Here is a 12,326-nt window from a genome sequence, read left to right on the forward strand (position 1 = left end):
TGCTCACACTCTTCTTCCAGTACTCTATGATGTGGCTGTTGTTACACTTGATGTTGTCCCAGATGTCCCTTAGACTTTCTTCATTTTTTAAGATTTTCTTTTCTTTTTGTTGTTCTTCTTGGGTACTTACTATTATCTTATTCTCTAAATCAGTGATTTGATTCTCTACTTTATCTAACCTTCTATTGATTTCTTCTAGTGTATTCTTCCTTTCAGATACTGTATTCCTCATTTCCAATCAGTTCTTTTTTATTGTGTCTATGTCCCTTTTAATGCTTACTATCTCTTTGTTTAAGTTCTCGTTAAGATCATTCATATTTCCCCTAAGGTCTTTGAGCATCCATATAACCATTGTTTTAGATTCTGCATCTGGTATCTTGGTTGCTTCCATTTTATTTAATCCTGTTTCAGGGGATTTCTCTTGCTCTTTCATTTGGGGCATATATCTTTGTCTCCCTATTTTACCTGGCTTCTTGTGTTTGTATCTGTGTATTAGATTGATCTGCTATTACTCCCAAGTTTATTATGAGGGCTTCCTGATGTAGATGTGTCTTGTGGGTCTCAGTAGCACAGAGACCCACAAGATCTTTCAGATCACCTAAGCTAGATGCTCCAGAAATGTTTTTTGCATGGGTAATGTGGCCCCTCTTATTATCGTTGTGTCTTGAATGCTGTTGGCCCATTTGTGGGTGGAGTTAACCCTCAGGCTCTCTGACTATAAAGATAGTCCTTGACCATTGTGTATGAATCACTATTCAGGGGCTTACCCCTGAAGCAGGGTTGTTTCCAGCAGGGTCTGGTGCCTGCCTGGATCCCCCTTTGATGTGCTGCTTGAGTGGCTAGTTAAGTCAAGTTCTGGTGTGGTCTAAATAGGCTTTGTTTAAATCTGCATATTTGTGAACATCATTAATAGTTGACGTTTATGGTAGTCAATTATTTGTGTAAATCAGAGACTAAAATTTGAAAAAAAGAAATTTACAATTTTTAATCTTTTTTGGGATATACTTATTGTATTTTCTCATGTATAAGATGCTCCCATGTATAAGATGACCTTAATTTTGGAGCCCAAAATTTGGAAAAAAATGTATTATATAAAGTTATTGAACTCAAGTTTTATTCACCTATAACAATGAGTGCAAACACAAGCACTAAAAAGCAGAATGCAAGTAAAAAAAATCTACAACCACTATATAAGACGCACCCAGTTTTTAGACCCCAAATTTTTTGAAAAAAGTATATCTTGTACATGGGGTAATATGGTATTATTTACATTTTTAGCTGTGAATATGCTGTTGTGCTGATCCTTGATCCCTCTTTAAAAAGTTATTGTTACCCTGGACGATGGCGCAGTGGATAGAGCATCGTCCTACTGAGATTGCCAGTTTGATTACAAGTTTGCCGGTTCGATCCTAGGGTCACCAGCCCAATCCTGGGGCACCTGCTTGACCCCAAGATTGCCAGTTCAAGCCCTGATCAGGGCACATATGAGAAGGAATCAAAGAGTGCACAACTAAGTGGAACAAGTCGATGTTTCTCTCTCCCTCCCCCTTTCCCTCTCTCTCTCTCTCTCTCAAAAATAGTCATTGTTTTATTTTTTATTTATTTCTATTTTTATTTTATTTATTCATTTTAGAGAAGAGAGAGAGAGAGAGAGAGAGAGAGGAGAGAGAGACGGGGGGGGGGAGCTGGAAGCATCAACTCCCATATGTGCCTTGACCAGGCAAGCCCAGGGTTTCAAACCGGCGACCTCAGAAAAATAGTCATTGTTGAGGGTGGAGTGGGGAAAGGTTAAAAACGGTAAAGGAGGAACAAATGGTGATAGACGGAGACTTGACTTTTGGAGTGAACACACAATGCTATATACAGATTATGTATTATAAAGTTGTACATTCTATGAACCAATGTGACCTAGTAAATTCAATAAAAAAATAAAATAAAAAGAAAGCATTTTAAGACCATGTCCATAAAAAAGTACAAATGTTTTAAGTTGTATTTTCTAATGAATGTAGTATAATTAGTACATTATTAAGAAGCTCCTTTCAAATGGTATTGAGCATAGTGTTCTGTGAGTGCATGTATGTAATCATCTGTGTGTTTTTTTTAATTTTTTTGCTTTTTGAGAGAGAGACAGAGACAGGAAGGGAGAGAGAAGGTAAGAAGCATTAACTCTTAGTTGCTTCCACTTTAGTTGTTCATTGAACTTCTCATACGTGCCCTGACCAGGGCTGTGCCAGTGTTCCCTTGCTCAAGCCAACGACCTTGCACTTTTCATGCCAATGACCTTTGAGCTCAAACTAGTGAGCTTCAGGATCATGTGGACAATACCCTCACTCAAGCCAGCAATCCCAGCTGACAAACCCACGCTCAGAGACAGAGACCTCGGGCTTTGAACCAGTGACCTCAGTGTTCTGGGTCGACACTTTAGCCACTGTGCCACCACCAATCAGGCTGTAATCATCTTTTTTTTTTTAAAGCTACTTGCTGATTGACCAGGCGGTGGCGCAGTGGATAGAGCATTGGACTGGGATGCAGAGGACCCAGGTTCGAGACCCAAGGTTACCAGCTTGAGAGCGGGTTCATCTGGCTTGAGTAAAAATAAAAGCTCACCAACTTGGACCCTTGGACCCAAGGTGCTGGCTTGAGCAAGGGGTTACTTGGTCTGCTGAAGGCCCGTGGTCAAGGCACATATGAGAAAGCAATCAATGAACAACTAAGGTGTTACAACGAAAAACTGATGATTGATTGATTGATGCTTCTCATCTCTCTCCATTCCTGTCTGTCCCTATCTATCCCTCTCTCTTACTCTCTCTGTCTCTGTAAGAAAAAAAAAAAAGAAAATGTTAAAACAAAGAAGCTATTTGCCAACTATATTATTACCGTAAATGGAACTCTTACCAAAAGTGTAAAAAGGGAGATGTTGAGGGGAATACAGGGGAGGGGGAAGCATTTGGGGCAACACTAGACTCTATGTAAACACAATAAATTAAAATAAATAAAAAATAAATAAAAATAAAAATAAATCAATAAATAAAAGGTAATTGTTGGTCCAAGCCAATAGCACATAATCTGTGAAAGAATGACTGCCAGATCACAGGCTATATATTTAGTGTCCATTGAGATCAAAACTTTGCTAAACATGTTGTTCCAAGATTGTGTAATGTGACTATGAGCCAGGACATCTGGAACTTCAAAGGTCTCAAACCCTTTTTTCTGCTACCTTGTGGACATTGTCCCCAACTCAACTCAGCCTGTTCTGGTGCCACCTCACACGTGATCTTTTTTATTGTGTAGCCATAGAGGCAGAACCATTTTCCAGCTCCTGTAAGTGCATAGGGGCCTTCTTTAAGACCAATGGAAGTAAGTGGTTCTCTTTGTTATGTGGCATATAGGGCCATTGTAAGGGTCAGGCAGGAAATTCGTTTTCTCCAGAGGTCATTAGGTGCTGTCAAACGCAATAACTTTTCTCTCACTACACAACACATTCTCACCCATATATTATTTTCTTAAAACGACACTTTCTGAGTGGGTCCTTGACCTTTTTTTGTATTCATAGCCCACTGGGCAGCATTATTAAATCTTTTCAAGTCCATCTTTTTTCTTTTTCTGTTGATGTTCCTATGATCAAAATGTAATGTGTGACGTGAAACACAAGAAAGATACCCATGCCAAGCATTTGGGATTTCAAGTAGGACAGCTGGAACACACTCTGAAGGAGATTCTCCAGATGCTCTTTGACCTGAAACTTTGGGAGGCAGAAAGCCCACTGCCATTCATTATCATCTTCCCTTTCACCAGGACGAGCCTATTGGTGTCTGTTGTTGATGTTCTCACCTACAGATAACCCAGGCTGAGCTGGGGACGGTCATCTCTGAGCTCTCTTCGGAAAAGGTTTGTATACCTTCTCTCCGTATCCTCCAGTGTCATTAGCACAATGCTTTACCCACAGGGGCTCAGTAAATGCACTCACTGAGCTCAAATAATTTATAATCTAAGTAGTCTAGATAACTATTTGTTGTAGTTTAGACATCATATAGGGTAAACAGAGGAGCAAAACAGGGTCAGTGTTTTCAAGAATGCAAACATTGTGTTCATCAACCACATGAGAATGAGAAAGCCCAAACTTAGCTCCAGACCTCCTATATTCTCACCATAAACTTAAAAGTTGCTTTACTCCTTTCTACCTTAGTTAGTTATCTGAGCTGCAATTTGAGGATAAAATAAGTTCTAATTTTATAATTATTTAAATTAAGTTCTAATTTTAAATAATTTTTGATAGGACAGAATCTGGGAGTCTGGAAAGCATTTCACTTATCAGAGAGAAGACGGATCATCGCTGATTATTATGGCAAGGATTAGCTTATCAGACATTTGCCTTTCTATTTCTCTAGCTGGCCAGGGTATAGGCAATAGCTACTGATTTGGCAGTTTTTTCTGCAGACCTTGGCAGTTTTGGCTGTTTTGAGCTAACGTGGAGCCCAGGTGTTGGTTGATCCTAAGGCTGAAATCTGGCTGAAGTCTGGGTTCATTGGGCCAGGACAAGTCATCCACCTTTTGGAAAATCAGGAGAACCAGCACAAACAGTGAGGTCATCCCTAGGCAGCGTTGGCCAGTTCCTGCAATGAACACACCACCACTGCACATATCATTATTTCCTGGTTACTAGACTGTAAATTTTGGAATAATACTTTATTTATTTCTGTATTCATAACACCTAGTACCAAGCAAAGCACTGAGGAGGTTCATTCACTGATTGAATAAAAGTAGTTGCAAATCTCCCATCATCTCAACAACATTCCTGTCCCAAATGTCCTGTTAAGGATGCTCTTGTTTCTCCCAGGATGTAGCAAATTCCCTTCCTTAGAGAGGAACCTACCCTGCACTATCTAGGACAGGGGTCGGAAACCTTTTTGGCTGAGAGAGCCATGAACGCCACATATTTTAAAATGTAATTCCATGAGCGCCATACAATATGTTTAACACTAAATACAAAAAAATGTGTGCATTTTATGTAAGACCAACACTTTTAAAGTACAGTAACTCTCTGAATTCTTTTTAATAACGTTGTTATGCTGTTGCTAACCAGTGATGAATAAAGTACTTCTTACCATTAATGCAACTTCTGGTGCTGCATGGTTTTGCTGATGGCTTTGTAGTCTGGTTGATATGTGGTGAGGTTAAGCTTCATGTAGGCATTGAGACTTCCATCCGTTAAACGTGATCGTAGGTTGGTCTTAACATTCTTTAGATGTGAGAAAGACTGCTCACATGCATACGTAGAGCCAAACATTGTCAGTACAGCAATACTCACACACTGCAGTGTGTGGTATATAACAGGAAGCGCGTTACAAGTTTTGACAATCAGCTGGTCCGCGGGTTGAAGTTTTTTCATTTTTCCCCACTTGTGTTTGCTCGCCAACTCTACTTGCTGTCATGCAAGTCTTTGCAAATCTTCATTCAGTGACTTGAACTTATTCACCCACATGTCTGAGGCCTTCAGGTCAGCAGCTTATAGCTCAAAATCTCTGACAGAGACATCGGGAATGTAACTCAGATTGGCACTGTCCACTGCACACTCCTGTGGATGGGTGATGAACTTAAAAAGACAAGTGCGCTCATGGAATTCTCCAAAGCGTGCTTTGAATGACTGCAGGAAATTAGATGTGAAGCCCGCTAGCTGCTGGAGATCAAGATGTTGAGCAGGGGCCCTGGCCGGTTGGCTCAGCGGTAGAGCGTTGGCCTGGCGTGCGGGGGACCTGGGTTCGATTCCCGGCCAGGGCACATAGGAGAAGCGCCCATTTGCTTCTCCACCCCTCCCCCTCTCCTTCCTCTCTGTCTCTCTCTTCCCCTCCCGCAGTGGAGGCTCCATTGGAGCAAAGATGGCCCGGGCGCTGGGGATGGCTCCTTGGCCTCTGCCCCAGGCGCTAGAGTGGCTCTGGTCTCGGCAGAACGACGCCCCGGAGGGGCACAGCATCGCCCCCTGGTGGGCAGAGCATCGCTCCTGGTGGGCGTGCATGGTGGATCCCGGTCGGGCGCATGCGGGAGTCTGTCTGACTGTCTCTCCCCGTTTCCAGCTTCAGAAAAATAAAAAAAAAAAAAAAAAAAAAAAGATCTTGAGCAGGGTCACTTGCTGTGCATGCATCTTTAAACTCTCCCAGTTTTTCAAAGTGTAGTAAACGACCTGTTTCTATGTCAGTGATGAAGAGTTCCAGCTTGTTTTCAAATGCAAACACTGCTTGTTGAAGGGATAAGACTGTATTTCCAATGCCTTGCATTTTCACATTGAGCTGGTTCAGATGTTCAGTCATGTCCACGAGATAGTAGAACTTCAGGAGCCACTCAGTGTTAGCTAACTCAGGATACTCGACATTTTTCATTTCAAGAAAAATCCAGATTTCACTCAGGCAAACCACGAAACGGTTGAGCACCTTCCCTCTTGACAACCAATGCACATTACTGTACAGAAGAAGACCAGGATAATTATTCCCAACTTCATCCAGCAGTGTTTTAAACTGGAGATCATTTAAAGCTCGGGCAACAATAAAGGTGACCCGCGACATCACCTCACCAAGCTGCTCGCCACACATCTGAGCACGAAGCGCCTCCTGATGTAGGATGCAGTGAAAACTTAGGATGGGTCTCTATTCATGTTCTCGAAGAAGCACTACGAATCCTCTGTTTTTCCCCACCATGCACGGAGCACCATCAGTACACACCGAAATAAGTTTATCCATCGGTAGATTTTTTTCTTTAGTGAACTCAGTGAAAGACTTGAATAAATCCTCCCCTCTTGGTGTCTCTTTCATAGGCAAAACAGCAAGACTTTCCTCACGTAGTGTGTCACCAACAGCATACCTTGCAATCACGCTGAACTGGGATAAATGGCTTACGTCTGTTGACTCATCCAAAGCGAGAGAAAAGAATGGTGCTGCATTTATGTCCTTCGCTTGTATTGCCTCAATTTGATTTGCCATCATGATGGTACAATTGTGAACAGTTCTTGCCGACAGAGGCATGTCTTTTATTCGTTTGATTATCTTGTCTTTTTCTGAAAAGTCATCAAAAAGTTCATTGGCAACATCAAGCATGAATGTTTTGGCATTCTCCCCATCTGTGAATGGCTTTCCGTTTCTCACAATTGCTAAAGCACCAGCAAAGCTAGCTGAATTCCAATCACCTTGTTGGGTCCAAACACGGAGTTGCTGCTGACTAGCTTGCACTCTGCACAGTAGCTCTTGACATGCTTTCTTCCTGCTGTCCCCCGCTGGATATTTCGATGCAAATGTAGTATGGCGTGTGTCGAAGTGCCGCTTTATATTTGACCGTTTCATCAATGCAATTTTATCATTGCATATTACATACACTGCAGAACCTGCTTTCTCCACAAAGGCGAATTCCTCTGTCCATTCCTGCTGAAAAGTACGATACTCCTCATCTTTTTTTCTTTTAGCCATCTTCTTCGTCAAAAGGGTTTCTGCAATTAGCTAGCTGACTATTTGATTAAAAGGAGGGAAGTTTACTTCCTGACCTCACAATGACACGTGTACATTACGCATTATCCAATAAAAATTTGGTGTTGTCCCAGAGGACAGATGTGATTGGCTCCAGCCACCCACAACCATGAACATGAACGGTAGGAAATGAGTGGATTGTAATTTATGAGAATATTTTATATATATATATATATATATATATATTTTTTTTTTTAACAGAGGCAGAGATAGACAGGGACAGACAGACAGGAACGGAGAGAGATGAGAAGCATCAATCATCAGTTTCTCGTTGCGCGTTGCGACTTCTTAGTTGTTCATTGATTGCTTTCTCACATGTGCCTTGACCGCGGGCCTTCAGCAGACTGAGTAACCCCCTGCTGGAGCCAGCGACCTTGGGTCCAAGCTGGTGAGCTCTTTGCTCAAGCCAGATGAGCCCGCGCTCAAGCTGGCGACCTCGGGGTCTCGAACCTGGGTCCTTCCGCATCCCAGTCCAACGCTCTATCCACTGCGCCACCACCTGATCAGGCATGTTTTATATTTTTAACGTGTTTTTTTTTATTATTAAAGATTTGTCTGCGAGCCAGATGCAGCCATCAAAAAAGCCACATCTGGCTCACGAGCCATAGGTTCCCGACCCCGATCTAGGACCTATGACACTGACCTATGGTGAATTCTGATAAAGGGATTCCTCTCAGTTTTTCACAATGTCTTTCAGAAATGATGTCCTTGTCTACCCTTTCCACCTCTGGGCTACCACAACACCCCAGTTTGGGAGAGCTACCACATTTTGTTGAAACCATATGTTTGTATTCTTCTTAATGCTTTGATTTACTCATAAAAATCTTACTGATATCTGAATTCCAAGTTCTTAACACAGCATAAGAAAAATTTAGTCCTAAATAAACTTTTGTGAGATATTGTGTTTAAGGTTTTTTTCAACTGTAAATAGAAAAGAATATTATTAGTATCACTATTTGAGACAGAAGGATACCCTTATCCTGGTCCCTCCTATCTTTAGAAGAGATCTCTTTAAGAATTAACATCTTGCCTGACCAGGTAGGTGGTGGCGCAGTGGATAGAGTGTCAGACTGGGATGTGGAGGACCTAGGTTCGAGACCCTGAGGTTGCCAGCTTGAGCGTGGGCTCATCAGGTTTGAGCAAAGCTCACCAGCTTGGACCCAAGGTCGCTGGCTCGAGCAAGGGGTTACTCGGTCTGTGGTCAAGGCACATATGAGAAAGCAATCAATGAACAACTAAGGTGATGCAACGTGCAACGAAAAACTAAGGATTAATGCTTCTCATCTCTCTGTTCTTGTCTGTCTGTCCCTGTCTATGACTCTCTCTCTCTCTCTGTCTCTGTAAAAAATAAATAAATAATATCTTTTTTTTTTTTTGCTGCCTCTCTACCACCATCATGGGTCGCACACACACTCCTGGGAGGGGGCTATCCCAGTCAGCTCTGTCCCACCACTGTAGTGTCCCCACCTGGCTGAAGTTTATGTTCGATGATGTGAAGGAGCAAATCTACAAATTGGCGAAGAAGGGTCTGACTCCATCATAAGTCGGTGTGATCCTGAGAGATAGACACACATGGCATTGCACAAGTACGTTTTATGACAGGCAATAAAATCTTGAGAATTATTAGGTCCAAAGGACTTGCCACTGATCTTCCTGAGGATCTCTACCATTTAATTAAGAAGCTGTTGCTGTTCTAAAGACTCTTGAGAGGAACAGAAAGGATAAAGATGCTAAGTTCCATCTGATTTTGATCAAGAGCCATATTTGCTGGTTGGTTCGATATTATAAGACCCAACAAGTCCTCCCCCTCATTCAGAAATACAAGTCATCCACAGCCTCTGACTTGTTTGAATAAAATGTCATTGTGCACAAGCAATAAAATAATAGTTTAACTGGGGGGGGGGACATCTCCAACCTCCTCCAAACATAATTTACTCTTTTAAACCTATGTTTACTTGAGGGGCATCCACTGTGAAGGTAGCTATAATGTTGAGGTTGAGGAGATCTAGGGCAAAGCCTCATGGTAGCATTTACATCCTCTTGGAATTGGTGCTTCCCTGCAGTGTAAACCAACCCTGATCCATCCTGTGGATCTCCCTGGCACGTGTACACAGGTTCCCTGTGGAGTGAGTCACTCCCAGTCCTCACTGCTCAGCTCAGGCTGCTCCTGGGGGATGCTGCTGTATGCACTCCCCAGTTTCCTCTGATGACTTTGAAATCTAGTTCATCCATATTCTCACCGCCTTTAGCAACCACCTTCTCCACCATTACCTCACCCCTTTTGGGGTTATTCTCATCCTTCAAACCGCTAACATTTTTTCTTCCATCTCTCTATTAGTTCTGTGTTTTCAGTGTGTGGGCTTAGCTCAGGCTCTTGCAGGAGACACACAGCTCTTGACTGCTGTTCCCAGGGTACATTTAATATGTGCAGGAAACTGAGCAGGAATAGATTTGGAGAATTCAAATAACAACCTTATGTTACTAACGAGGAAACTGAGGCCCAGAGAGATTAGGAGATTTTGCCAAGTTTCCTCCACCATTGATAACAGCACAGCCACCACACAGGCCTTGGCCTCAAGCTTCCCTATTCAAAGCACCTTTAAGGCATCCCCAAACTACGGACCGCGGGCGCAATGTGGCCCCCTAAGGCCATTTATCCAGCTCCCGCAGCACTTCCAGAAGGGGTGAATGACCTCTTTCATTGGTGGTCAGTGAGAGGAGCACTGTATGTGGCGGCCCTCCAATGGTCTGAGGGACAGGGAACTGACCCCCTGTGTAAAAAGTTTGGGGACCTCTGAAACATCCTTCAGGAACCTACATCTGAATTTCAGAGGACTTTGGAATTAAACGTTTAACTTAAAAATCAATCAATCAATTATTTTAGGAGACTCCAGATCAAACTTAGGTATTTCCACTACTACAACCAAAATATTAGAAAGGCCCTTCTTTGGACAAACCTTTATAACAGTTATATAGTTGTTATATAGTTACATCTATATAGTTATATAGTTTTTAATCAATGGCTGATTGATTGGGATCAAAGGATACAAAGGTTTTAAATAACATTTAGCATAATCACAAATATAATGTGTTTATATGATTAACTATAAAACATCTGCTCTTGTGCTAGAAGCTCATTTTCATAGAGCAGACAGTCTGCCTTGTTCACCCCATCTCCCCAGAGCCTCCACAAGAGTCTGCCAGATAAATCATTTACTACTTGTCAGTAAATAAAAACGATCACTAGCAATAATTAACATTTTCCAGCTCTCTCTTTTGCTCTCTGTTTTTCCAACCAAATCCTATTCTGGGTCAGTGTTCTTCGCCTTAGGAAAGGCAGCCTAAGATTTGAATACAGCACCACCTTGTACCAAGTGTACTTTAGTGCATGCCTCCATTACCCTCTTTGAGCATATTCTTCTCAGGTATAATAGTGAAGACTATGTAACATATAATGGGTAATAGAGAATGTGAAATGTAAACAGAACCAGAGGGGTGTGAGGAGAAAGAAAAAATGCTAATAATAGATTAAATGAAGTGGCAAACAAATGGAGAACACAAAGCCTAGAGGTAAAGACGCATGTCAGTGAGGATTACTCCCAGACCTTGAAACCTAATCAAGGAATTCCTTCTGGAGTTTGCCCAGCTTGATTCCCAAATTATTTTGATTCAGTAACTTGTTTATACATTCCATTTCTCCTCCCTTTTGAAGTAGCTGAATAATTGTTATTCTACACCTATCCCACCACTGCCTCTGGGGGCAGATAAATTGTTTCTTTAGTTCAGGGGTCTCAAACTCGCGGCCCACCGAACAATTTTGTGCAGCCCGCAGACTAATCCACGAAGTTCAAAATATTTTGGATAAAATTAAGTAAGCCTAGGGGCCTACTTGTATTTTTCATTTCTCTAGCATCCTAGCTAGATATTAGCTTAGTTAACAGCAGTTGTGATGCGAACTACAGTTTCCGGTCGTTTTGTGACACTGAGTAAACTGCATGTACGATTGTGCTTGTTGTACTGATTTTTTTTTGTTTTCAACTGCAGTGAGAAAAGTGTTGCGTAACAGTTGCCTTTTGTAGACCTAGTGTGGCCCGCTGAAGGGCTGTGATCTTGCTCTGCGGCCCACATGCTGAGTTGAGTTTGAGAACCCTGCTTTAGTTTCATGGGTCTACAGATGGAGGGGATTGTCCCTAAGAGCTGTGCTTTATGGACACCCTCAAGAGTCTCATCCACGCCTGATGTTGGTGATTTAGATAAGATTTTGGACTTTTGAGCTGATGAGATTAACATGACAATTTTTACTCTAAATAATGTTGTCCTGGAATAAAACTTTAGGAATCTTAAGGGAGGAGGGGCATGTTTTGCATTTGGAAGAAACAGATACTCCTAGGGACCAGAAGTTGGACTGTGGGAATTAGAATTTCTAAAAAACAGTCTCCAAATATGGCTCAGCCAATTCCCTGGAACTTGTTAGTGTGGTGAGACATAGCTCCTATGATCATATTGTTCTATGGCACGACTGACTTTTAGATGGGGAGATGATGTGGGTGGGCTGGATATAATCACATGACTCCTGCAATACCAGATTTTTCCCTTGCTGGCAGAAGACAAAATCAGAGTGTGTCAAGTATAAGGGATACAATGTACCTTTACTAGACTGATGATAGAGGCCACATAAGAAAGAATGCAGGAGGCCTCTAGATGCAGAGAGTGGCCTCTTGCTGACAGCACAAGAAACAGGGATCTCAGTCTTACAACCACAACAAATGCATTGGGCCAGGAACTGTAGTAAGCTTGGAAGAGGAACCCGAGCATGAG

General features: G+C 42.1%; 1 pseudogene; it reads left to right on the forward strand.

Annotated features, from left to right (window-relative positions):
* Positions 1-8,904: 8,904 nt before the first annotated feature.
* On the forward strand, positions 8,905-9,363 carry LOC136322574 (small ribosomal subunit protein uS15 pseudogene; annotated as a pseudogene).
* Positions 9,364-12,326: the final 2,963 nt, after the last annotated feature.

This window comes from Saccopteryx bilineata, chromosome 2 (assembly GCF_036850765.1).
Source record: "Saccopteryx bilineata isolate mSacBil1 chromosome 2, mSacBil1_pri_phased_curated, whole genome shotgun sequence".
NCBI classification, from domain to species: domain Eukaryota; kingdom Metazoa; phylum Chordata; class Mammalia; order Chiroptera; family Emballonuridae; genus Saccopteryx; species Saccopteryx bilineata.